This window comes from Nyctereutes procyonoides, unplaced genomic scaffold, assembly GCF_905146905.1.
Source record: "Nyctereutes procyonoides isolate TBG_1078 unplaced genomic scaffold, NYPRO_anot_genome, whole genome shotgun sequence".
NCBI lineage: Eukaryota > Metazoa > Chordata > Mammalia > Carnivora > Canidae > Nyctereutes > Nyctereutes procyonoides.
Window position 1 is genome coordinate 5,979,169 of NW_026575144.1, and position 25,155 is coordinate 6,004,323.

Consider the following 25,155-nt stretch of genomic DNA (forward strand, 5'->3'; position numbering starts at 1 on the left):
TATCCCAGAACCAATGAGGAGGTTGGGAGAGGCGAATGGGAGGATCATAATTAGTCACATCATCAATTCAATAATTCAAAGAAATATTTCTGGCTACAATGCAAAGTATGCGTTGGCCAGGAGAGAAAGTTACACAGCCCAGTTGAACATTAACAGTACCGAGATCCTGATAGTATGGCCTAGGGGAGGAAGGATGAGATGCTGGTGATTGCTAACAAGAGAATAGATTCAAGAGGCATAGAGGAGGTAAGCTGACAGGCCGTCTTCTGCAGTATTTATGGAGAGCCCATACGGAAGTATAAGGGAACACGGAAGGAGGAAGATGCTAAGTTCAGATGGACATACAGAGTCTGAGTTCTGTAGAAAACATTAGAGGACAGACCCAAAAGACATTGGACTATGGGTGTGGAGCTTGTCAGAAAACTCTAGGGTTTGGATGTAAACTTGTGACTCATCTTTAATCCATAGTTCTGGTTATGATGGATATGACCCATAGATGAGACTATCTACAGGAAGATTATAAAGTGAGTGGTGGAACAGAATGCTAGGACCAAAGTCTTAAGGAATTCAAATCCATAACATCCAAGCAGTGAAGGATGAGCTTGGAAAGGACGAAAGGAGGAATGAAATAGAAGGAAACTCAGGAAGTTGCCGGATCACAGGGAGCAAGGGAGCAAGGATTTCATTTCAAGAGGGTGGGAGTGGTCAGTTGGCTTGGATGTGGAAGATTGAGAGCTGTTTATTTTATTTAGCAAGAGTGGAGAGCACCAATCAGGAGAGAATTGTTTTGAATGAAAATAAAGAGAGATCGCTAAGTGGTATGTATGGGAACTAGAGTTCTAACTGCTTCTATTTGAGGCCGTGCCTGTTTGAGAGTATTTCACATTTCATATTTTACATCTCTCTTAACAAAGATACTTGGGGAGCTGGCATGATAGACAAGAAAGCCATTTTGGCATGTCTGTGACCCGTATAGAGTAGAACTGGGGTGGGTTTTGAGCAGAGAGGCCCTGCGGCCTGAACTCGAGAGAAAATGTGAACCTGACAGCAAGGAATTTTATGAGCACAGCACTGCATGTTCCTCCACCCAGTGGTGCTTGTGTGACCAGGGTAAATAAACCAGATGTTCATGAAACAGTATTGACCCGCCTCACCCACTTGTTGGCATCCCATGAAAGAGGAGGAGGCTGTGGGCTGACGCATTGCACAGCACATTCTCAGCAACTCCTCTGAGGTGAACTGCAGCCTCAACTTCCCTCCCAGCACCTGCCACGACACAGACGTCTGAAGGGGAAGGGCAGAGTAGAAGTTAATACCTTAGCCAGCTAGCGCTGTGACGAGGCAAAGGTCAGACTGCAGAGGCGTGAACTGCCAATGGGAGGTAAGAAAAGAAAGATGACTATTGGTAATTATTTGCAGTAGTTTGGCTACAAAAAAGGGAAGCAAGAGATTGGAGGGCAGCTGGAGAGAAACACTTATTCAATCGACAAATACTAAAATACTAAAATATATATGCCAGGCACTAAGAGAGGTACCAGGAAGATATTTTCCAGCCCTCATGGGCGATCTGCTATAAGATAGATTTCATGTGATAATCTCAAGCGCATAGTGACTAAATATTTTGCGATCTGATTCACTGACACAAATGCAACATCTTCCTTCTGATACAAACCTTACTTGCTTTATAAAATAATCAAATCTGTGTTAAAATAAAAGAGAGGCAAATAACATGTCCACGTCTATTTTTCTTTTTCTCATCCTCTTTCCTTTCATTCCTTTAGTGTCCCAAATTTGGACAGTCTTGCTATTGTCACTTATTCAGAAAGTATTTTCTAGAATGGTGTTCTTAATCCTTTGTTCAGAGCCTCTCATAGTGCTAATTGATGTTTCAAAATCATCTAATCTATAATTTATAGAGCACCTACATAAAGAAATATGGAACATTACCCCAAGGAAGTTAGAAATGTGAATAAATCAGGGCTTCCCTAGCTAGACTGTAAGCTTTATGAGGGCTTTTGGCACTGCTGTGTTTAGAGCTTTGGAAAATAAAGTCAAGGGAGCCTGGTGGCTCAGTTGGTTGAGCCTCTGCCTTCAGTTCAGGTCATGATCTCAGGGTCCTGGGATTGAGCCCCACATCCCCAAGCAGGGAGTCTGTTTCTCCCTTTCTCTCTGCCCCTCCCTCTGTTCTTGCTTGCACACTCTCAAATAAATAAATGAAATCTTTATTAAAAAAAGAAAAGAAAGAGTTTACTATAAATGGGATTCTTGTAGTAAGGTTGCAGTGATCCTTGGGTTTGAAGAGAAAGGTACACTAAATTCTTACACAAGAATTCAGGAAAATCCCTAAAAGAGGTAGTATTTGAACTGTGCATTAAAAAATGAGCATTTCAGACAAGAGGAAGCTAGCAAGCAAAATCACAGAGACAGGAAATCACTTGGAGAAGAGGAAGAATGAAGAGAAATGGTTTGGAATATTTAAAGAGATTATATGGAAAGTAGTAAATGCACCAACCTGGGATCTTGGGAAGCTCTGCCAAAGAGTCCCTAGACTCGATCCTACACTGCCTGGAAGTATCAGAAGTTTTCAAGCAAGTGGAGAAGCATGAGGTTTAGGAAGAAAACCGGGATCATCAGGAGAGCTGGGAGGTGATGGGGACTGGAAGCAGGGAGTACATGAGATGGGAGGCCACTGCCGGGATGGGAGATGGTGGACAGTGGATGAGTTTCTGCCATCATGATGGCCTTGGACATGTCAAAGGGAAGTGGAGCTTCTTGTGCACAAAGGGTCATAGTCAGTTATTTGTGTGTGGTTTGGAAGGTGCAGTGATGGGGGAGAATGAAGGGGATGCCATATTATCAAGCCAGGGAGAGTGACAATGCCACTGATTTTAGGTATGGAAAAGCAAATTCAGGACATGATGGGGATAAGGATCTAGCCCAGAAAGCTTGAAAAACAGTGTTAATTTAAGACATTTAAGCTATTGGTGTAAATGAAATTGCTGCAAAGTGAAGAACCTTGATGAAGGCCCACATTCAAGGAAGGGAGAAGAAGAGGGAGAAGAGGAAAGTTGAGAGGAATTTCCTGCAAGATTGGAAGTGAAATTTCAAAGTCATGAAAAAACATGTGGATTTCAAGGATGAGGACTGTGATTTGTTTCACTTATGTAGGTGATCCTTGAACAACATGGGCTTGAAGTGCAGGAGTCCACTTACAAGCAGATTTTTTTATAAATATAGTACAGTCTATAAATGTATTTTCTCTGCCTTATGATTTTCTTAATAACATTTTATCTGGCTCACTTTTTTGTAAGGATACAGTATATAATCCATGGGACATACAAAATATGTGTCAGTCAACTGCTTATGCTATTAGTAGGGCATCCAGTCAGCAACAGGCTATTAATAGTTATGTTTTGAGGGGAGTCAGAAGTTATATGCAGATTTCCAACTGTTGAGGGATCAGCACCCTCAAGGGTCAGCTATATAATCATTTGGTTGTATCTTCTTTTCCTTCCTTTTCCTTTTGAATAGGCCCCATGGAAGGGGTGCAGCTGTCAGTTCTGTATCATATCTAGGTTCACACTTCATCCCTGCAGCTCTATCCTCTACTTATGAACGAGCGGTGGCCAGCCTACAGTCACCATCAGTGACTTCCCTCGGAAGCTCCTCCCCCCTACTGAACATGATTTAAGGAAAGAAACTGCATGTGTGTGCATGTGCACATGTGCGCAATCAAGGAGAAGTGCTGTTTGATTTGTTAATTGGGAGTCAGTGGGTTTATATATAGTATTTCCTTAATTCAAGTTTCATGTTTGTCTCTAGGAGTAATAGAATTTTATGATGATAATAACTACCTCCAAAAATAAACACTGTTTTGCCCTTCAGCTTCAGGTAGGCAGTCAGTCCCACTTTTGTGAAATAGTTCATTTTATTTCACTGTCCATATATTATGTTGTCCATGAAAAATTTCCCTATTAATTTTGTATCAGGAAGATTTCTTTGGGGGAAGTAATGCATTTTCTCCTTTCTAAGTTATAGAAGAAATTGTATTCTCCTTTTACCTAAATTACCAAAAATCCCAACCCAAATGGTAACTTCAATTATTTCAACTGTCGACCAATATAGGCAGCATGAGAACTTCCTCCATTTTTTTTTACTCTCAGCCCTGTTCTTTTTATTCATATTTCATTATTTTTCTATTTGGAAGCCACCCCGAATCTTTAAGATGAAGAGCCAGGGCATAAATAAATTAAATACTTTCACTCTTAACTAAAAGTCTTTCCAGACATCATCTCCTATGATGGCTAGAACAAGTCACTGACTATCTAGTATTATTACTCCCACAGGAGCCATGAGGCAGCAGAGCCTCAGTGAAGTTAAGGACATAAAGTTCACTCAGACAAGTACTGAGTGGCAGTCAACCTTTGGGTCTTCTTTCTCTAGGGGCAGTGGTCATTTCAGCCTATCTGGCTCAAACTTTTGTTGGCAGCAGGCTGATGGTTGGATGGCATATGGTTGGCTGTCATAGCTCTTGTCCAGATGAGAACTAACCACTGACATTAGAAACTAGTATTGTTTTGAGCAGTTTTCTTCTTGACGATGAAACAGTCCATGCTTCTATCTCTTCCCCAGATTTTATAACATTCAAGAAGCACGTGAAAGAGGCCTCTCTCATCAAGTATTCTTGATTAAGTTATGAAAATGGAATTGAAGCCTGTTCTCTTCCTTCGTATGGTAAGTAACTACTAACTTGGGTAACAGATTTGCCTTTTAATATCCTTTTAATTTCCTCACAATATTTACAAAAGAAATGTTTCTGGTGTGAAGGTAGCATGATTTATAAATAATATCCAGATCTGTCTTTGTAATATTTCCTTGAAAAGGGGAATATTCCATTTTTTAGTGCAATTGTGATTTTCATAAACTCCAGTTTAATAGGTTTTATCTGTCTTGGGATTGGAGTCATTTTGAACTACATATGAGTTTGATAACATAACTCTTCTACTCATTTTATACACCCTTTTAATTCTTTGGTGCAAATTGACATGTGGACTCTGAAAAGTCATGGACACATAAAAGGAAGATTTAGAAATGCCAGATTGCTGTGTAGTGGCATTTCTCTTCATTCCAGAAGCCCTAGTTTGGAGCATCCACCCCTTTTGGCCTGGGCACCAACTGTCTTTAACTAGAAAAACATATCACTTTGCAAATGATTAGAACTGAGTCACCCAACGTGAGCAAAATCCACTTTTAAAGAAAGGGCCATGTTATTAAGTTCTTTCACCAGGATATTATGCCGGAAGGACTTAAAATGATTTGAGACAGTTCACTCCTTTGTTCTTCCCCAAGATCATTTGTTTTTTCACTCTTCACTGTACTTTACTTTTCTTTATATATATGTTCTAATGCATATTGAAAAGAAAAATTCTGTATGTATAGCTGTGAATGTTCATTAATAAATTTCATTTATTCCAACAAATTAGAAAAGTAGGCATATCTGAATTTGTGGGCAGACTGAATTATAGATAACTTTCAAACAAATGTGAGCTTTATTCTTTAAACTACATATAGTAACTCCAACAAAACATTACAAAGTAGAAATCCTTAAGGAGACCCTGTAATAATAAATCATATGAACATTTCGTTATTAGCATATAGATTGGATGTATGTAGGAGCTTGTAAAGTGCCTGAGGTTCACTGAAAATACTTTATTCTGTGCCTGAAAAGTGTACGCAAGATTGAAAATAAATGTTTAAAACACCATATATTATCTACCTATAAATAAAGTGTTTGCAAAGCAAAGGTAAAAGTCGGCCCAGCTCATGAAAAAATTATCAAAAGATTTTAAATTTACTGAAGCCGTAAATTAATGAGATATTACCATGTGTGCATAAATAACTTAAAGAATAAAATTTGCTGATCCTTCTCTCATATGGATATTTGTGCTAATGAATCAGGATCCTATTTACTCTATTAGTCCCCAAAGTAATTGCTTATTTGAAGAAGTTCTGTCTTATGGGTTTTCAGTTAATTAAATCCATTTGCATTTTATGCACACATTTTAAATTCTCAAGTCCTATTTTTCATAAGCCAGATTCAAATATGTTCATGTAATAATACCTCTCATTAAGGCATTAGTCTTTCATTTTTAAAGGAACTTTCAGAATAGCCATATGCATAAAATGCTTATTAATGAAATCCAATCAATATTTTAGAAAAGTCAACCCATTTAATGTTTTTTTTTTAGTTTAAATTTTCCTATTTGTAATGGTGATTACTATGCTGAACATACTTCCAGTTTCTAATTTTTCGGTTAGCTTAATTTATTCAACGATTTTTTTTTTTGCTTTGATTTTGCATGGCAGTTTTTTAACTTCTAATATGCCTTTAGAATTACAAGCAACCTTTTCCCAAAGAGTACTAACTTTTTCAAGGTATGTGCATATTAACTGATTGATCTTGCCAACCCAGTGGGTAGATCCCTAAAACACAAAACAAAACTTTGCTAAATCTAATACTGGAGAACAGAGTATACTAATTCACAAAGTGAGGGATATTTTTAAAAGTATCATTTTTCCCATAGCTTTCAAATACTTGAGAAGTTGTGAATTAAAGTACATAAGTGATAAAAACTAAGTATCTCCACTAAATCCAGATTGTAGAAATCTTCCAGTGCTGCCGTGGCTTGGAAGCTTGAAAAACCTCCTGAATTTAGGAGAGTATAAGTATACAGAAGAGATGCCAGGGAGAGCCACGGGATCCACACAGTAGGCCAGAGTCTAAAACAAAAGTGCGGGGCAAGGCCAAATGCCGGGAAAGGCACCCAGGGGCACCCTCTGGAACGCTGACTTGAAATCCAGTTTTGAAATCATGCCTAACTGAGCTATCTCTAGTGATTATTAGATGTTAATCTAGTTTACAATTTATCTAGGCTTATTAGTTCCTCTGTGCAAAAAAAAAAAAAAAAAAAAAAATACAGAATGCCGAGTCTGGATACATTTAGGTTCTACTTCCAGCCTAAGATTATATCTGAATCAAAAAAGGATAGAGTATCCAAGTAGAAAAAAAAGAAGAGGAAGCAAGAAAGGGAGAGAAAGAAGAAGGGTATCTGAAAACCAGGAAGAGTATGAATTATTTTGACCTTTTTTGGCAGTATTAAACAATAAGGCACTTTTGTTGACCTCTTAACATGCGATACGAGTATAAAATGGAAAACGTTTTGATACACTGAAAACCTCATATATTTATAATAAAATAAACAAATTTCATTCAATTAAATCTTATTAATTCACTTAACCAATGATCTATGTAAAGTCTAATGCCAAGAGTATCCTAAAAAGATAACATTTTCTTTGTAGCTAGAATCGCCCTAAGGAAGCATTTCTTCTCATTTAGACAAAATAGGAATAAAGCACTTGTATTACCACTTGTATAAATTTTTAATACTGAATAAAATATTAGTGTTTAGTGTAATATTGATTCTCAACATAATACTCCTCCATAATAGCATGCTAATTGGTTAGAATTAAATCAGACAGATTCAAAAACCCTGAGAAAAGACCATCTAACACTGGTAATTTTTTTTCATTAGTTTCCAGAATTCCAATTAAAATGGAATTATTCTGCCAAATAAAAGGGCATGGTACAATAAAAGTTCCATGTACTATGTCATGTGCATGCCTTCCTCCTTCCCTGGGCTGCACCCCCACGATGAGATCTAGAAGTGAGGAGGGTGGGAGAGTTCCAATCTCACACTTGTGAGTTCCAGTCACACCGTAACAGCCTTCAAAGAAGCAGGCAGTCTCTGTGCATTCCAGCTCTGTAATTTCCTTCCTGTGAGACCTTAGGCATTTTACTTGAAATTCGTAGAGCCACAGTTTCCTCACCAATAATATTATTAGTCTAATAATTCCAACTTCCTGGAGTTGTTAAGGAGGTAAAAGAAAGATCTGTAGCAATTAGAGGTGATTCCCCTCCCCCCCCCACCAGGAGACATTAGGTAATGTCTGGAGATAGTTTTGGCTGTCACAACTGGAGGCAGTGGGTGTGATATGGGCGTCAGAAGAGTAGGATCCAGGGATGCTGCAATTCAAGATGCATAGGACAGACCCCCACAACACAGTCCTCTAGTCCAAAAAGTGAATAGTACCAAGGCTAAGAAACCCTGGAGTATGTTGACATCATGTCTGTAATAGCATAATGTCTGATACACAGGAGGCCCTCAGAAAGTATTTGTATAATTACATTGTTATTGCTGTCATTTGTTTGACAAGGAACTCTGAATCACCCTCATGGTATCAGGCCTGAGTCCTGTAAGCAATTCAGTAAGCCCACTGCAAGGATAGTCAGTCATGCCTATCTGCTTGGTCATCTAGATGGACTGGTCAATTGTTAGGTGCCTTCAGGAATGGACTGACCCACTTAATACTTGACTGGTTACCAAACTAATGGACAAGATTGTACAAAAGTTCATGTACTTTCTTAGAAATTAGGGAAAAAATAGGAAGAGTTGAATAAAAAGTAACCTACAAGTAACAGGTGACTATTACTTTTTAACTCCTACTGTTAGAAATGACTCAAGAGTCTCCTGATGATAATTTACTTTAGAAAATAAACTGATATATGGACAAATGGTTAGGAAATATGGTCTTCTGGTTAAAGGAAGATTAACAGAAGATCTTGACAATATCATACACAAATATTATCAATTTCAAATCAACTGAATGCAACAAAAATGGTTTTAGCTTCATGTTAAAACAGTTTAGAGAGTGAAAACTCTTGCTTAATGCAGAGTCAAAGAGACCTGAGTTTGAATTTCAGCTTTATAACCTTCATGCTGTGTGACCTTGGATAATTTGCCTTCTCTGACCTCAGTTTCCTCATCTGTCTAATAGGCAGACAATTACGTCAGAGAGTTATTGAGAGAATTAAGTGATAAAGCAATTGACATATATTAGCAGTGAATAAATGGTAGTTATTACTTCTTCTAGAGACCCTGCATTGCCTTGGGGTTCTTATCATAGCTGTTGGTTCTTGTAAGAATCATAACTATGTGTAGGTACTTTTTATTAATGAAAGCTCCAAATACATCCATTGCCTCAATGAATAAAAAAAAAAATCTTAGACTTACTTCAATAAAAGTGATGTAAGAAGAAAAAAGAAAAGGTACATATTATATCTGGTATTTCCCAGTGAGAATTTTTTTTTAAGGAAAAGGTGGATTTCCTAAATTAAAGAATGAATGATGTGCACATCTTTCTGGCATATTTTAATATAGTTGGTAATCTACTTTTTAATTAGCCACCTAATTACAATTCAATAGAAATTTCCCTAGGTGAGTGTAGTAACCTACTTCAGAGAGAGAAATGGAGCTTTGAGTGGGTGCTCCTACTGTGAATTTTGACACTTTTTCAGGTTCAATTTGTTCTAAGCCTAACTGGCCCAGGAGAGATGGGGAGAGCTCTGTTTCATAACCTAATAATTCTGACTGCCAGGAAGGTTGATTATAAGGCTAAATTCACCCTTTATTAGTATTTTTATTTTTCTCTTTTCTTTGTTCCCTGAAGACCCAACTCTTTTTTTTTAATCTTCCCATCATTCAAATGCTTTCAATGTGAAAATGAAAACGTTTACATATAATCCAAACTATGGTTGCCTTCATTTTCTTAGTGGTTTGCTTTCTTCTTAATTCCAGGTTCCCTTACTTCCAACTCCTAAGAAGCAAGGGACTGAAAGGCATGAGAGGAGACCATCTCAAATGTCATAATCCACACTTGCTTAATTCCACAACCCAGATCATGCTAAGAAGGGAGATTTTTTAGTCTATTCCTTAGCAACAGATGTTTGAATTTCCGAAACCCTAATGGTTACCTTTTATCATTAGTTGCTCATGACCTTAATTTAAAATGTTTTCAAACTCAGCAATTGGTGCTATAGAAATGAAATTGATTGCTTTATTGAATTCTCTGTTGCAACTGGCTTTAACTTTATGTAGTTATAACTTCAATGTGCTTGCATATAATTGTACACTATTGTCTCTCATTAATTTCTGGCTTATATCCATTAAACGTATGCAGAGAGAAGAGGTGAACTTTTCATTTTAATTAACTGATCTCCTTGCTTTCACCGTTTCCTCCTGCAGTCAATTTTCAATAAAGTATGAGTCAGATCATTTTGTTCCTTGACTCAACACTATCCAGTAGATCCATTTCAATCAGATTAAAAGCTAGAGCCTAACAATTGTCCTCAAAGCCATATATATTTTAGCCCACCGTGACCACCATCTCCTGCCCAGACTCTCGCATTCACTACACTCCCATCACTCTGATTTCCTTATAGTTCTGCCAATACACAGACGTAGCCCTGCCTCAGGGCCTACACGCTTGCTATTTCCTGTCTGAAACTGTCTTCCCCAGTAATCCACATGATTTGCTTCAAGTCTTTGTTCAAATGTCAACTTCTCCATAACTGACCAGCCTTCTAAAAATTCAGTCCCTTCCCACACTTACCATTCTTCCCTAATTTATTTTTCTCCATAACACTTGTAATCTTCTAATACTTTTATTTATTTGTTTGTTTGTTTGTTTGTTTTCTGTCTCCCTCCAAGAGAATGCGAGTGTCATGAGGGAAGCAATTTTTGTTAGTTTTGACTGGTGTATCCCAAGGCACCTACTCCAATGCCTGGTATCTGGCAGGCACTTGATATACATTAATTAAATGAGTTGAAGTAGAATTACACACTTATTGACCTTATTGCATTTCCCGCAAAGCCTAATTCTCCTTCTATTAGCCTTTATCTTCTGTTGTTCTGCCATTATAGTTCCTTTAGGAAAACTTTGATCCCCCAAACCCCAGCTAGATTTTGGAAGTGGAAGAAACAGTTTTACTGTGTTTCCCTTTAATCACCGATAAACTGTAACTGGGATAAGTTTGCATTTTAGCCGTATTCCTTTCCTATTAGATGAGGAGACTTTTATCACTAAAATAGTGAACTGAGTGGGATAAACTAGATTCCTGATCAAAGCACTCTTGGGTGAATCCTGATCCAAAATAAAGAGTGGAGGGGAAAGGAGAGAGAGAGATACAGATGGAAATGCTAAGCTCTATAAATAGCTATTTGTAAGAAAATGTGGAGAATTATTTTCCTTTGGACCTAGGTCTACTTTTCTTAGCACACATGTTCCTAGCATAAATATTAGATCCTTAAACCTGATTCAAGAAAATACGTACTTCCTGATGACAAGAAAGTCATAAATATAGTTCATGACCAAAGATTAGTCACTGTTTATTATTGCTGGTGACACATGATACATTGGGGAGATTTGGCAATATTTCAGACATCTCTAGTCAGCCATTTATCATTTCATAGTGGAAGATGAGGAGGTATTTCTATATTAACAGCCCCTATAAAAGGAAGTGAGTGAAGAAACATCTGATGTGTTTTATCATTGAGAGTCAAAGGAACACTGACAATGTTAAAAATGTGCTGAGTAGATTACAGGTATTGTACAAGTTGGTCTTCTAAACAATAAGACTCCTTTAAAAAAAAAAAGCAGTAGAAGAAGAAAGGAACTATGTTCTATGTTGCTTAGTTCTCCCTTGTGTCCCTGAATGATATTTCTGGACTTGAACTGAGAAACAGAAACTTGATTTATCTCTAGAACCTGTAACATTTTGAGCAAAATGATGGCCTTGAGACCCTGCTACTAGAGGCCACACCATTCTCCCAGCAAAGGATCACACTGTGGTTAGCAATATGCAGAGACCCAATGGACTTGTCCTCCACCCAGTTTAACAATGCTTCCCTATTTCAACCTATAATTTAGAAGAAACCAAAGCAAAGAGCATGTTAACAACTTTCGCCTGATTATAAAATTCAAGCCTATGTTCTCTTCATCACTATTATGTCCATGCAAGTGAAAGACATAAAGCTCTTTGGGAAGGGGCTTTAAAAATGGAATTGTGGATATGAATGGCCAAGAACTTTATCTTAGAAATGGTGGGAGCCACCAAAAAGTTTTTAACATAACCAGTAACTTCTGCAATGCTTTGCAGAATTCCGAAGAGACATTAAAAATTAAATAAAGAGCCTCAGCTTGGTTTTGTGTATGCTTCAATAGGCAAAAAGATATATTTAATGCAGAGGGTGTTGAATCTGAATTAGTACAAATATTATTAATTTAATGTTCATACTGCATTTTATGGTTTATAAACTGCTTAGCAATAATTTTATATATTTCCCCTCACAGCACCACTGTAAAATATATCAGCATTTTATTTTTCCCATTTTATAGATGAAGCAACCTTTAATAAGTGATCTATTTCTTTCTTGTGCATATTGGTTAACTGGTAAATGATTAATTTATGTCTGCATGAACTTCATCATGCAGAGTATTTATTTTAGTGTGAGTTGGTATTTATTTTACCCGCAAAGCATTACAGTATCCAATTATATATGCATGTTTTAAAGGCAGTAAAGCAGCCACCGGTAGTTAATGCAACATTAAGTCAGAGATTTTAAATCCACAGTAAATTCTGAGTGAGGGTATTTAAATCAACCAGCCCCCTTCCCTCCTGCTCTCATCCATGTGGGTAAGCACTGGCCCTTCTAAAAATGATCACGTGACACTCGTCCAGCGACATGGAAAAGATGTGTTGAGATTTTTCAGAGCTTAAAATCTTAACTGTAAAATAAAGAACCCAAAGGTTTATAATTACATTTGGCAAAAGTGGCAGAGTAAACCAATCCGATTATTTCTATCTGCCTGTGGAACGAACAAGCTGTGCAGTGGTGGCCTTGCTGTCTTGCCTGTTTCCTCCTTCCTCTCTTACCTGCCTTCGTTTCTTCCTTTCATTTTCTTTTTTAATTTAAACTCAATTTTTCAGCATAGAATATAACACTCAGTGCTCATCACGTCACATGGCCTCCTTAATGCCCATGATTTCATCAGTTTTTGCGTCACTAAAATGGTGATTGTGGCTGCTAGTATGGAGAAGTATAACCGCGTATGAGGTATGTGTTAAGATTGAATAAAAAGGATAATGTCTCTACAACTCTATCATTTGCATTAACTCTTCAAACTGCACGCTACTGAGATGTCAGCAAAACTGCTTCTCAGTGATTGTGGTCTGTGAAGTCCAAGGTTCTCAAAACACTCCCTCAGCACTGACTCAGGAGTGCCCCTCTAATATCATTTCATCCTTCAATCCCATAGAGGACAAAGCACTGGAAGGTTCACTCATTCATAAGTCAAATTTTTTAACTAATTAGAAATAGACTTTCTTTTCATGATAATTTATAGCATATAATTTACCCTTATTGATTGATCTCAAGACTCTTAAACGTAGCCAATAAAGCTAGGAATTTTTAAAATTCATGGCAAAGATTCCAGCCCTAATTTCACATGCAAAAGTTTCTGATAAAGTCTAAATATTGGCATGTTAGCTGTCAAAGGCAGATGATTTAAAACACACTGTGTATGTTGGGTACTTAAATGCTTCCAGAATCTCTTTCAAAATTAAAATGTACTTAAAGATCCAGGAAGTGATACCAATTTTGTGAAAATATTTTTATTATTAAAAATTTTGTACATATTTAAATATAAACTCCATCACATCAGATCTACCAGTAAGACAATATGTTATGAGGTAATGTTTTTTAGTTTGTGTGATTTGTTATTCAGTCTATTAAACAGTGTCTACTTATCAGGGCAGAGATTTTAAAAATAAATCTTTTAAAACAAGAAGCTCAGTAGGTTAAGCTCTGCCTTTGGCTCAGGTCATGATTCGAGGGTCTTGGGATCGAACCCCATGTCGGGCTCCCTGCTCAGTGGGGAGCCTCCTTTCCCCTCTGCCTCCCCCCTCACCCCACTTGTACTGTCCTTCTCTCACTCCCTCTCTCTCTCTCAAATAAATGGAAAAAAAAATTTTTTAGGGATCCCTGGGTGGCGCAGCGTTTTGGCACCTGCCTTTGGCCCAGGGCGCGATCCTGGAGACCCGGGATCGAATCCCACGTCGGGCTCCCGGTGCATGGAGCCTGCTTCTCCCTCTGCCTGTCTCTCTCTCTCTCTCTCTCTCTCTCTCTCTCTCTCTCTCTCTGTGACTATCATAAATAAATAAAAAAAATTAAAAAAAAGTTTTAAAGAAAATAATAAATAAATAAATAAATAAATAAAACAAAGAGCATTTGTAAGAGGAATATCTATATTGAAATAGATATTGAAATACTGTCCTCAGGCTTCCTGCTTATAGACCAGTTAGAAAAGGAATTCACACTCCAGTGTGCTGCTTCCTAACTCAGAGTTAAATGCACTTGGCCCTTAAATGAGCAGAGTAGATTATTTTCATATAATGAAAACTTGATGTATATACATACATATAAATTGAGAGACTTTAGTCATCTTTTCTATAAAATTAGAAAAAAATGTGTAATCAAAAGAAACATTCCAAATACTAGAATATAAGTTAAATGTATGAAGTATAGAAATTCCATCCTTTTAAAAATCCTTCCAACTAATAAAATATCCAAATGAAATGCTTTTATAGCTTTCCTTACATGCTATAGTTCCAATATCTAACACCCCATGGCTTTTCCCAGTCCAAGACTTTTCCGATGGCATTTATTATTCCCATTTACATTTATTTGCCCCATATTGCAGCTTCTAATTTGTATATATCCTTTTCCCCCTGAGAATTCAGTGTCCTCACATAGCCTTACAGGAGAACTGTGAATTTATATCACTTTCTGATGCAACAATGAACTAAATGAGCATAAGACCAGAGAAGACTCTCTCACACCCCCTCATTTTTCCACCACCCCTCACAGGACATGAAATACAAGTGAACATCCCATTATTGTAAATGTTGAACTGGGCTTGATTCCCAGTTCTCAGTCTTGTAATCCCAGAATCCATTATTATGGTGTTTCTGTTTTCATCGATTGTCATCTTTTTATGTAATTCTGTTATCGTTTGCCAAAAAGAAACATTTCGAGGAGGGATTCTTATGTGGAAAAAACTGAAAAATAATGCTCATGCTAAGTAAAAATACTTATTCTTTTTTAAAGAGAGAACTTTTCACCAAATATCGTGATTTTCCAGAATTGTATATATGGATAAGTTGCTAAAACTCCATCTTGCTTCTAGATAAAATCAACACAGCATTTATACAATCATTATCTAGCATTTCCATGAAAACTAATAAAAAGTATGTCAGCTTAAAATTTCAGCTTTCAGTCTATACTTTACAAGTAAAAACTCTTACAAGTAAGCATTCTTGCCCATCAGAAGTTGGTACAGAAAAAAAAAAAATCAGAAGGGCAAATATGGGAGGTGCCTTTCCAGCCCTAAGCGGGTGAGGATCCTGGCCTAAGAACACAGATCTCTAGACCATGCAGCAAATGTATCCCTGAAGACAGAAAAATCCATTAGATTGTCATGGCTTTGAAACATCAGCCAGTTACATGTTCCAAGTTATGAACACAAATTCACTTGGTAATCAGTTCACTGATTAGAATCCTTTTTGCCAGGTATTTGTATCTATCTATCTAGATCTACAGGGAGAAAATACAGCAGTGAGTCAATATAACTCATTAGTTTCATGAATGTATTTCTTACTATAAGTTAATATATTGGCATTTTGCAATAAAGAAGCTTTTTAATTAATGTAAATATTGTCAATGAGATCATTTTAAAATCATAAAACTCTCAGCCACACATAGCAAAGTAGAAAAATTCCATTTCTGGAACATGAGACTAAAGAGAGTCATCTCTTATCCATATTTGCTTTTGAAATATAGCCACTCCCATACATGCTATCACAATGCCTTCCCCACCCCGTAGGAAAGGGAACTAACGCTTGTGAAAAATGTTAGTCTTACACACTATCCTCAGAGAAATAAAGTTACTTGTGCAGGTTTATCCAGCCAGTAAGTTATAGAGATAAAACTCAGGTCTGACAAATGCCCCTTAACTAAACTTAGGTCTTTTTTTTTTTATTCCATTTACTTATTCATGAGAGACACAGAGCAAGAGAGGCAGAGACACAGGCAGAGGGAGAAGTAGGCTCCATGTAGGGAGCCCAATATGGGACTTGATCCTGGGTCTCCAGGATCACCCCCCCGCCCGCCCCCCCCCCCCCCGGCCAAAGGCAGGTGCTAAACCACCGAGCCACCCAGGGATCCCCTAAACTTAGGTCTTTACTTAGACTCCACTAATAGCAACACAGGCCTAACTAGAAGCAGATAAATGTCCACTGGCTGCTTGAGAACAAACACTGATCCTATTGGCTATTCCCTCTAAATAGGCCTAAACTCAAATCTCACGCCCAAGAAGTTAGCGTTCTGTAACTGGCACTTTTATCTTCGTGGACATGTGGAGAAACCTCATCTGATAATTTAGCTGTACATATATTTTGGAGTCAGATTTTTAAATTAATGTAACACAAAGACATTTGTTCATAGTAAACTTAAAAATTCATTGTATACTTCCTACCAGGGACCTGGAAAAGCAAAGAGAAATGATAATTAGTTTACCAAGCAGTTTCATAGCTGTCTTTCATTATCTATTCATACCTCTTTATTTGGTCTGGCTCATAACTATGTTATGAGCCCAGTTACCATTATTATATTTTGTTAATTGAAATACAGTTTTAATTGTTTCCAAGTATGCATTTATATTACTTACTTAGAACTCATCTGAAAAAAGGTCTTAAACCCATTTAATTGGAGCTAGTAGGGTTAGAGGCGAAGGCACTCCTAACTAATTAGGAGCTTAGTGATACACAGATGAAATATTTTGGATTTTGACCACATATTAGGTATCAGGAGTATCATATTTCCTGTTATGAAGATGGATATAAAATGCTAGAGATGTTTTTTTCATCTTAAAGAATCAGAGGTATCAAATGGTATTTATTAGGTCAGTCTGATTTCATTTAATGAGGCTATCCTCCATTTTCCAGTAAACTATTTTGCCTAAACTAGTTCCAACATGAAAACCTTTCTTTAAGAAAAGACCATCACTGAAGACTGACACTATAAAACACAAACAGGAATTCATTTCAGTGCTTAGGACACCTCCTCAATTTGAATAAACTCTTCCTAATATTTAAGTAAAGTCTCTCCCAAAACAGCCCATGCTTTCTCCTCTGCAAGTCATTCTCCCTACTTTTGGTTTTTCATCCCTTTAATGCTGGTTTGAAGCCATATTCTCTCCCATTCACCCAGGCCTCCTTTCTTTATGTTTCCCTGTATTTGCAAATGTCAGGGTTGTTTCTTTTAGGTATAAAACCCAAAGGGTGTTGTCCTCCTCACTATTCCGATGTTTCTAGGATATAACCCTTAAATAATTTTTTCAAAATTCCTCCAGAAATGAAGTACTTACTAAAAACAAAGGGCAAACAAAAGAGGGCTAGGTCAGACAAGACTCAAATGCAATTTATGCTGAAAATTTTCAACAAAAGGATGAACACTTTTCTCTCTTGGATGCTATTTTGAATGGAGACAGGAAGATGAACTAAATGACCTCTTGATGATCCCCCAGCCCTGTGATTTTGTGATAATCTTAGCTTCTGGCATCTCATTTTCTTGAAACACTAAAATCTAATCTGCCTTAAGATACGAGAGTGTTTAACAGATGAAAACCTTTTAATGGAGGAAAGATTCTGCTTGTTTTCTTGGAAGTAATTTTCTTAACAATTGCTTACATTTATATTCAAGGCAGCCTATATTGAATCATTAAATCCAAAGAAAATCATAAAAGAAAAATTAGCAGACATATTATATAACGATATGCAATTTATTTCTTGACTTTTGCCTTTATTGCTCTGCATTGGAAACATTTACTCCTATCGACATGGTTAAAGGATTCATGAACTCTACTTTCTTAAACCTAAAATCATTCTTGTTTTCTGTACCACAATTGTTTCTATTTAAAAAGGAGACCTGTGTTAACACCAGTAGACATTTTACTTCCAAAAGAGGTGGTTTTCTGAGCAGAGTTGCCATAGAGCAAATTACATCTGACAAGTAAAGATTAGCAGTAGTTAGATTAAACAGACCTTGAGCCTGCCATTTAATCTCCCACTACTGGTTGTGTGTGCTAAGCCAATGATGATACTTGGAGGCAGAGCAATTAGGTTATTAGTTTTCATTACTTTTTAATCAGCTGTTTCAGAACCGGTGGAAAACTTTAGATGTAAACTGAAAAACAGCCCTCTCCCATATCAAATGGATGATCTCCTTGACTCTAGATTCAGGTGCTAATATTATTAATTACATTACCACTACTACTAATGATGATGATAAAAGTGTTCCATAAAAACTAGCTGCCTGGAGCTAATCTCTAACAGAGCTGTCCATAAATTATTTATAGAGAATCATCACAACAGTTCCCTGAAGTTTTACCAAAATAAAAATGGTGACTTATGCATATATTCTGGGACTTTCTTTTTTTTTTTTTTCTGGTATTGACTGGGAGCATCCATGAATATTTTCACAATGAGTTGTTCAGCATTTGGTTGATTATTTTTTGTTGTTGTTTGGTCCCACTGCAGTTTGGATGATATAGAATGAACACAGAAAACCATAGCATTAATCTTAGACTGTAAAAGCCCTATTTGTATTGTGACACAAATATAAATGTAAAGCAAGCAGAAAAAGTGCTATGTAAGCTCTTTTCTGAGCTTAGTATTGTTAGGAAATATTTAACTCTTGTTTGGTAGTTTTTCTATTATGTGTACAAGTGCAAAAAGAACTAGTCTAGACTCCAAAATAAACCTCAAGTTTCATAGTGAACTATTTTTACAAAAATTCATTAGTTCCTCCAGTAAGTGGGCAGTACTGAACTTTATACAATTACAATTAAGAAGCAAGAAATATAGAATAAATATTCAGTATGTACCTGAATTGTATTGATCAGCAAATATTTGATATAAGGTGCTAAAAAGGAAAAGTCCTAAGCCCTATATTATCATCATCATATTTCTTGTCTTAAATAAATATACATCTCATGCATCGAGTAGTGGGATTATATACCTAAAGAGGGTAGCATTTGGTTGTGCCAAATATAAGCCATGACCACAAATCACATCACCTAAGCCTCACTTTATTCAAACGTGGAAAGCATTTTTCATGCAATGTGCATAACTGGAATAGAACTGCCAATAACCACAACCTCTGGGGCTTTTTGATAATAGCAATGAAAGAACGGTTGGTATTTACTGTATCAGGCAAACAAACGTAGATCACCATGCCATTCTGCTAAATAGTAATAAACAAGCTTCATCCATTGCACTGAATAATCTCTGTGTCAAATACCACTGGAGACCACACTGGAAATGCAGTTTCTGGGTGATGGTTTTACCCAGTTGGCCTTATGTATATCAATCAAGCAGTTACCCTAGTTTTCCAATTCTTTCCTCAATGATATCAGATCTAAGATCTTTAAAATGTTGGAAGTCCTGTAATCTGCTCTCCGGAGCTTTCACCTTGGGATACAGGAAGGGATTATAAAGTCTCAATTACTCCCATTCGCCAGCTTCTAAAGGCACAGTCTGAAAGTGGCCAAAAAAGCTAAGTCAATGTCATTGTACAATTCCTAGTTAGCAAGCAGCTCTAGAACTAAAGACTCCCAAGGTTGAGAGGAACCTTAAAGGTCATACACAATGACCCTATACTCCACTGATGACTTATGTGATGTTGAAACACCATTGATGATAGGAATGAATCTCTTGGCCTCCCAACTTCAAATGGCCTTGGTTGATGGAAAGTCCTTACATTTACTCTACTGTGGCTGTAAATCTCCCTTATTGGCCCTAGATGTAACCTTTGAGACTAACAAAATGTTTATGTCCTCTTTGATACCCCAAGAAGCTCCTTTCCGATGCTTCCTCATTCCCTTTGGTTTCCTCCCTGAATGCCCTAGTCACTTTCCTCAGAACATGGTCCATTTTTTTAAATATTTTTCAAATTCAAGGTATGACCGGACTCACACAGAATAAAATACAATTAGCAATAAATAGCCTTATTCCAAGCACTGTCTTGCTGTTAATACTGAATTTGCTTTTGTGGCAACTCTATCAGAATGATACTTAAAATTCCTAAGTGCTTCTCAAATATCTAAGCAAAATCACATGCACCCCATCCTCTACCTGTGTAGCTGGGCTTTTGTCTCTTTGTTTTTGACCATCATAGTTGACATTTATTTCCTTTAATGTTACGCCACCAAATTTGTTCCATCCCATCAACTTTGATTTTTTTGTTCATTTGGAATGGAGAATGTATTCTAATCCTGTCATCTCACTATGTAAAATCCTAACTTGTGTCATCAGTAAACCTGACTAGCATATTCTCTATTTTAATACCTACCTTTTTAAATGTTGACAATAAAAGGACTGAGGCATCACCATTAGAAATGTCCTTCCAGACACCCATTGATCATTCATTTCTTCTAGGTATGGCTATTCAACAATTGCCAACACCCTGGATTTCTAGCACATATATCTCCATCTTAGCGACACGGATGCTCTGCAATGCCTCAGCAGATATCCTAGTTACCCCCATCGGTTTGTCCATTAACCCTTCAGAGAAGGAAATGATGTTCATTATCTACACGATCTTGTTTCTGTTCCATGTAAATCATTTGGAATCTGGCTGTGAGCCTTACCACAGTTATTTGAGGTTCACTGAAATGTAGGTTTTAAGAAACTGCCCCCTCCCCCTTTTGAAAATCAGATCCACATTTGCCAATCCTCTGTTTCTGCCAATTTGCCAACTTACACTTTTCCTATTTTCTGCAGTCCCTCAAAAATGGTCAACAGTGGTTTTGCAGGTTTAATTTGCTACAGGGACCTCAGCTTATTCATTGTCCCTAGAACCTAGCACAGTGTCTAGAACATAAGAGGAATCCTACTATTTTCAAGAATCAAAGCACTCAAAACTTGGTATTTTGGTGGTTATATTCATGTTTTAAAATTCTGAAATGGGGGTTGCCTGGTGGCTCAGTCAGTTAAGCGTCCAACTCTTGGTTTCAGCTCAGGTCATGATCTCAGGGTTATGAGATCAAGCCCTACTTCATGCTCTGCTCTCAGCGTGGAGTCTGCTTGTCCCTCTCCCTCTTCTCTCCCACCCCCACACACACTCACTTCTCTCTCTCTCTCTCTCTCAAATAAAATCTTTTAAAAAGAGGAAAAAATAAAACTCTGAAATAAGAATCACATATGTCTCAAGACCATATTCATTTATACATTACATCAGAATTTTGACTCACATGCCACACTTACTGAACACCCCTCCAAATTTTATTCCTGTGATTTTAAATGACATGCCCCAGGTTTCCAGAAGGACCCTTTGGATTTCACCTGGAGACATCTGGGCATGAGTATTCCTGCTGAGGCTCAGAGAAAACCATAGTTGAATTGTTTGGGGGTAGGGAGAGAGAAACAGGTGGAGACATTAAAAATTATAAGAGGAGGTTCGTGAAGCAGGGCTTTGGGGAAGGGAGGGATGTTTTCAAGTAGGTTCCTTAAGGCCTCATACCTCTGCTCCCTTAGCACTGCTCCCTTTTTCTGTTCCTCTGCTCCCTGTTTTTCTGCCAGGGCCAATTCTCTTAGGACCTCTACTAGCATAATATAACCTACACCTCTCCTTTTATCAGACTCCTTAACGAAATTTAAGCCACAAGGAAAGGAGAATTTCAGGTGGAACAAGCTTATTAAGTAGGTGATGATGACCAAATCTCACATTTCAATAAAATCCTGGTAATTAATTGAGATTACTCAAAAGAATTATAGGACTCCTGGGTGGCTCAGTGGTTGAGCATCTGACTTTGGCTCAGGGCATGATCCCAGACTCCTGAGATCGAGTCCCACATCGGGCTCCCTGTGAAACGCCTGCTTCTCCCTCTGCCTGTGTCTCTGCCCCCCCCCCTCTCTCTCTTTCATGAATAAATAAATAAAATCTTTTAAAAAATTATAAAAACAGCAACACTATCTCTTTACCCCAAGGTTGCAGTCATTTCTAAGGGATTGAAAAAAGGTGATGCACAGGGACTCGGCTCCTACCACTGAGAATCCTTGAAAACATCTAGAATGTCAGCAACCTCTTATCCTCTCCTTATTCATCTTCTCTTCCCTCTCAGCAACAGTAGTCTATCATTTCCAGTCTCTCCTTGACACAAAGAAAATAGAAGTCTTACTATTCTGTTCTCTTTCTGATACATCAGTGTTACCATCACCTCTAAGTTGTGGATCCATCTTTTATTGGAACAATATGCTCCTTGAGCTTAAAAAGCAAGCAAGCAAACAAAAACAAAACAACAATAACAACAACAAGAAAGCAAACAAACAGAAATCATGTGTTTCCTGACATTCTTCTCAGTAGGTCTCAGGTTATCTGCGGGTTTCCCTTCATATTTGCTATTCTCCTCTGGACAACTCTTCACCTGATTTTTCCCAAGGCCAATTTGTAGCACTTGAGCCTCTGATCAAGACTGGCCATTTTCTCAAAGAGGGCCTGCCTGACCTCCCTGAAGAAACCACACTGCGTTGCTCTTTCTCTCCTGCTCAGCCGTATTTGTCTTAAAAGCACCACAGCTGCCTGGAATTTGTTTATTTGTCCTTCTCTCTCACTAGAATATAAGCCCTCTGAGAGCAAGGACTTGCCCTTGGTCACATCAGTGTGCCCAGAACTGTGCTGCTACATAGAAGGTTCTCAATAAATATATGCCCAGTGAATGAAGTGACAGAAATACAGACATTGGAAAAAAGGCCACCTAAAAATCACCAGAGTGGTTTCTTCTTTGTATTCTCCAACTTACTTTCATCTTTAGTTATGCAATTATGTACAACTCGTTTCTACAGGATAGAAATGGCATGTTTTAAAATAAACCTTATTTCATAGATTATAATATAATCAGAATTGCTTTGATCATCTGAAAATTACTCTATAGACAAATTAAAAATATAGAGAGGTAAAATTTAAAAGAAATTACTCATAATCCTAATACTAGAGAAAACTGGTCTTGAGAGTTTGGGGTATGTTTAGAATTTCTGCAAGCTCCTTAATCTTTTCAAAGAATTTTCACTTTCAAATTGTTATGCTGTAGAATTCTTCTAATCTGTTCTCTGAACTTTTAAAAATCTGTTCTCACAAATTTGACATATTTGTCTGATACTTTTCAGGCTTTCTATCCCCATCACAGTTTTTAAAACTACATTTTTATTGTTCTATAAAATTCCTGTTACTTCTGCATGGCCAGCAAGTGTCCTCCTTATGAATTAGACTTTTTTGAAATATCAGTTCCCTCATTCATTTTCTCAATTTTTTTAGACAATAAAATTGCCAACAAAGCAGGTCAATAACCTATCAGATGTCCTGAGTTTACCTGAAAATGAATTCCAGGATAGCTGGTGAAAGACTACCGTCAATATAGTATCTCACAAAATAACTTTGTCCTTTGGTCTTAGGACTGTTATACCGTTATGGATATACCATAACAATTAAGGTAGTGGGAAAATGCTCAAAAAAGACTGCCTAAGAAATCTTCATTTACTCATCCATTCAGCAATTAATTACTGAAGAACCATTATGTGCCAAATACTGTTTGAAGCACTTGAAATACCAAAGTGAAGGCAAAGGATACAGTTGACCCTTGAACAACACAGGAGTTAGTGGCACTAACACCCCACAGAATCAAAAATCCACATATAACTTCTGACTCCCCAAAAACTTAACCACATATAGCCTACTGCTGACTGGAAGCCTTACCAATAACATCATCAGGTAATACATATTTTGTATATTGCAGCTATTATATACCATATTCTTACAATAAAGTAAGCTAAGGAGAAGGAAATGTTATTAAGAAAATCATACAGAGGGATACCTGGATGGCTCAGTCAGTTAAGCATCTGCCTTCGGTTCAGGTCATGATCTCGGGTCCAGGGACTGAGCCTGGCATTGGGCTCCCTGATCATCTGGGAAGCCTGCTTCTCCCTCTCCCTCCGCCCCTCTCTGCCCTGCTTGTTCTCTCTCTGTGTCTCTTTCTCTCTCTATCTCTATCTCTCTATCTCTATCTCTAATAAATGAAATCATTTAAAAATATCATATGGAAGAAAAAATACATTTACAGTACTATACTTATTGGAAAAAAAAAGCCATGTTTAAGTAGATCCATGCAGTTCAAACTTGTGTTGTCAAATGTACACTACTGAGGTAAAACACACCAATTAATTATTTTTGCAGATTGTTACCGAACACCTACTAGGTGCCAGGTGCTATGCTAGTCACATTAAGCAGAAAAGAATCGTAATGTCACAGATACAAGACACACTTGGGTTTAAATCTCTACTACGTGCCAGCTTAGAAATTGCTGAATAATTTACTTCATCTATAAACTGAGAATAATAACACAGACTTAAAGGACTACTATTAGACTTAAGAAATTAAATCATCAGAAAAAGAAATTAAATCATCCCAGGTACTATAATCCAAAGATGAGCAAAATTCCCTATTCTCAAGATACCTGATGTCTAGTACAAAATATACTTTATGTAGGCATTTCATAGTACTTGTTGAATAACTTTAAGTGTAGTTCTAACTACACTCTCAACTAAATGGTACGCTTCTTTGTACACCTATAATCCCTACTGCAGTATCTTGTGAGTAATGGAGCACTCAACAAATGTCAACTACATGACAAATAGATGTTTTACAAGTAATTCTTCCAGAATATTGCCCTAAAATGATGAAATTCTCTGTTAAAGCAGAATACTTACTTCCAGAAATTTCATTTTAGCATTAATCATGTAAATTCTCCTTTAAGTTTGAGAAATGAAAGAACAGATTAATTTCTGCCTATAAAGGAGGATTATAATAGATATTATCCCCAATGTTTCAAGTTTTAAATAAAGAAGCTTGAATGACCTGAGAGAATTTTAAGTTGGACCTGCCATGTAAAAAATCACAAGTTGGTCTTTGCTCTTCACTTCGAATTAGTGAAGCTTCTTTGTCCAGAAATAAGTAACCATTTCACAACCTTGGAAATGTTTGCACATTCTCCTCCAAGCAAACTAACTTTATAAAAAAGGGCTGAAGGAGCTGGGGTTTCTGGTTTCTGCGGCATTGAAACCCAAAAGCTGCAAGTATAAACAGTGAC

General features: G+C 37.2%; 1 protein-coding gene across 9 annotated transcripts in view; it reads left to right on the top strand.

Annotated features, from left to right (window-relative positions):
• The window catches only part of RHOBTB1 (Rho related BTB domain containing 1), a 118,063-nt gene that overhangs the window by 9,587 nt on the left and 83,321 nt on the right, over nucleotides 1–25,155 (top strand). For 7 of the 9 annotated variants that reach the window (XM_055308867.1, XM_055308876.1, XM_055308865.1 and 4 more), the window contains exon 2: nucleotides 4,633–4,734. The exons of 1 other annotated variant lie outside the window; for it this stretch is intronic. The gene's annotated coding sequence lies outside the window, so the exon portion shown is untranslated. Of the gene's footprint in view, nucleotides 1–525; nucleotides 1,382–4,632; nucleotides 4,735–25,155 lie in introns of those variants that run through there. One more of the 9 variants, XM_055308868.1, reaches the window with a different exon arrangement.